The sequence below is a fragment of the Elephantulus edwardii genome, unplaced genomic scaffold (assembly GCF_000299155.1).
Source record: "Elephantulus edwardii isolate Elephantulus edwardi_28Jun2011 unplaced genomic scaffold, EleEdw1.0 scaffold00050, whole genome shotgun sequence".
Taxonomy (NCBI): domain Eukaryota; kingdom Metazoa; phylum Chordata; class Mammalia; order Macroscelidea; family Macroscelididae; genus Elephantulus; species Elephantulus edwardii.
The window spans coordinates 13,638,566-13,641,453 of NW_006399800.1; the positions used below are offsets into that span (position 1 = coordinate 13,638,566).

The following is a 2,888-nucleotide window of genomic DNA, read 5'->3' on the forward strand; positions in this document are numbered from 1 at the left end:
ATAATGAAATGTGCATAGAGCTGGAGTCAGAAACTCAAAAGGGACAAACTCACTTGGCATTTCTTAAACTGCAGGAGCTGAAGAGCAAGTTCAAGCCTTGAGTTACAATCCTTCAGGGTGTTATGGGTAGAATAGTGAATGATTCAGGAAGCATCAAAAGAAGATGGAATGAGTACTAAGAGTCACTGTACAAAAAAGAATTTGTCTGACACAGAGAATTTAATGAAACAACATGACCAAAAGGCAATGGTAATGAAGAAGGAAGTTCAAGTTGCTCTGAAGGAATTGGCAAAAAACAAGGCTCCAGGAATTGATGGAATTCCAATTGACATGCTTCAACAAACTTGCAGCCCTGGACATGTTTACAAGATTGTGCCAAGAAATTTGGAGGACAACACTTAGGTAACTGTCTGGAAGAGATCCATATTTGTTTTTATTCCAAAAAAGTGTGATCTGACAGAGTATTGAAATTATCGGTCAATATCACTAATAAATAACATATGCATGCCAGATTCTGCAGAAGATTATAAAAAAATTACTGGATTAGTACATTGACAGATAACTGCCAGAAATGCAAGTCGAGTTTAAAAGAGGCTGGAACAATAGGGACATCATAGCCAATGTCATATGGGTCTTGGCTGAAAGCAAAGAGTACCAGACGAATGTTTGTCTGTGTTTCATTGACCGTGCAAATGCGTTTGTGTGGATCACAGCAAATTGTGGTTAACACTGAGAAGAACGAGAATTCCAAAACACTTAATTGTGCTCATCTGAAACCTATACTTGGATCTGGAAGCAGTCCTCAGGACAGAGCAGGGAAACCTTGCATGGTTCAAAATCAGGAAAGGAGTTCATCAGAGCTGTGGGTTTTTTTCCATACATTTTTAATCTATATGCAGAACAGATCATTCAGGAGATTGGGCTTTATGAGAAGAATGTGACATTAGGATTGGAGGAAGACTCATCAATAACTTGTGTTATACAGATGACGCTATCTTTTTTTTGTCTCTATTGACTTTATTTTAGTTTTTGTACACAAAGAAAAATCATGTTCATATCCATCATGAACAAAAACCTTAAAAAAAGGCAGAATTAGAAGACATGTGTCCATCACCAAAGCGAAGCTGTGCTAAAAGTTTCAAGTATTTCAATTCTTAAAATAAATATTTTCCTTTTCCCCCCGGTGTGTACTTTCATGTCTTCAGAGCGTCACAAGGAACTGAAGCCTATCATGAGTTGCAATTTTGCTCAGAGTTCCAGCTCACTGTGTTTGGTAACTTACCATTCCATATCCAGCTTGGTTAGGAGGTGTTACAGGGACAGGAGCTTGTCCTAGGGGAGGCTGAGCACCCAATTCACCCATCCAAGCAGCAGAAGGTGATTGATCTACTCCGAAGCCTGGCTGATTTCCGGCTATCCATATGCTCCATACCGTGGCACTTGCCACCCATTTGCCATATACTGTCCATACTGTTGTGGGTTTCCATAAACTTGGCTCCGCTGGCTCCTTGATTATAGTTGCCCCTTACATGAATAGGACTGTTATTTATCATTGTCTAAGATTATTGGTGGTGACACCAGTTGAAAGTTTTTAGTCATATCAGGAGATTCTTTACCCCAATAGCATTTAGTAACATGTACTTCAATCGTAGTATCATGTACTTTCATGGGTAGAAAATCTGACAAATGAATAGCCCATCTCTGGAAAAACTCTTCTTTCCGTAATTTGTCCAAATGGTGAGAATGTCTGCCTCATAAACTGATCTGTTAACCCAGAAGCAATTCCTCCACAGTAGACCGTCCAATTTTTTTGACTTGACTGGTTCACTACATTTTCAAATCGCAACTGTTGAGTGTTGTTTTCTTGCGTGTTCTTCGGGGCAGGCGATTTCTGAGTGGCCCAGTTAGTGCAGATCTGCCGGCCTCCCGACCACTGGCCTCCCATGTGCACAACTGCGTTCCCTGCATCCAGTTTATTATAAAAAGATACAAAATCATAGCCTTTGGACTCCCCAGTTGCCATGTCTTTAACTACCCAGGCATCCCAAAGGGCAAAAGCTGATTTGATATCTTCTGTTGTTATTTCTGGACTCAGATCCCCAACAAACACATGGAAGTGATTGGAAGTATCTTTTTTTCTGGCTACTTGGTGTTGTTGCCAGTTTACTTTGACCTCATTTTTCAAAATTTTTCTCCCATTCATAGCCGCTAAGGCAGCAGCTGCATTCCCGTGTTCATAAAATTCCACAAAGCAATATGGGTCATTGCTTGTACGCTCTGTTATCATTTTACAGCTTTTGCGGGGTCCAACCTGATTAAATAACTGAAGAATGAGGACTTCTGTAACATCTCTGGAGAGGTTTCCTACATTTAGAGTCTGGGGCTGCCCATCGTTTTCCATTGCGGTGGGTGCGACACAGTGATCCCGAGTCAAGGGGGAGGGCAGGGTTGGGGGGGAAGGGTTGCGGAGGAAGAGGAGGGAGGACAAGGCACCGAACTGACTCTCCTCGGGCTTTCCCCGCCAAGCCCGCTCCGGATGCTGCGCTCCTACCAGGAGGAGCGGGAGGAGGATACGATCTTTCTTGCTGAAACTGAGGAGGACTAGAAGCGTCTGTTGCAGAAGGTCTTCAATATGGACTGAAGCTGAACATCAAGAAAATAACTATTCTTACCACTGGATCCACTGGCTGCATCATGATAGATGGAGAAGAGATTGAGATCATTAACAATTTTAGCTTGCTTTGTTTCACAATCAACACTCTAGACACCAGCAGTCAAGAAATGAAAAGACAAATTGCATTAGGAAAATCTGTTTTCAGGGACCTCCCCAGAGGGCTGAAGACCAATGATGTCAGTCTGGAGACTAAGGTGCACCTAATCCAGGTCTT

General features: G+C 42.1%; 1 pseudogene; it reads right to left on the bottom strand.

The window, feature by feature from the left end:
- Positions 1-1,261: 1,261 nt before the first annotated feature.
- LOC102876844 lies at positions 1,262-2,401 on the bottom strand (annotated as a pseudogene).
- Positions 2,402-2,888: the final 487 nt, after the last annotated feature.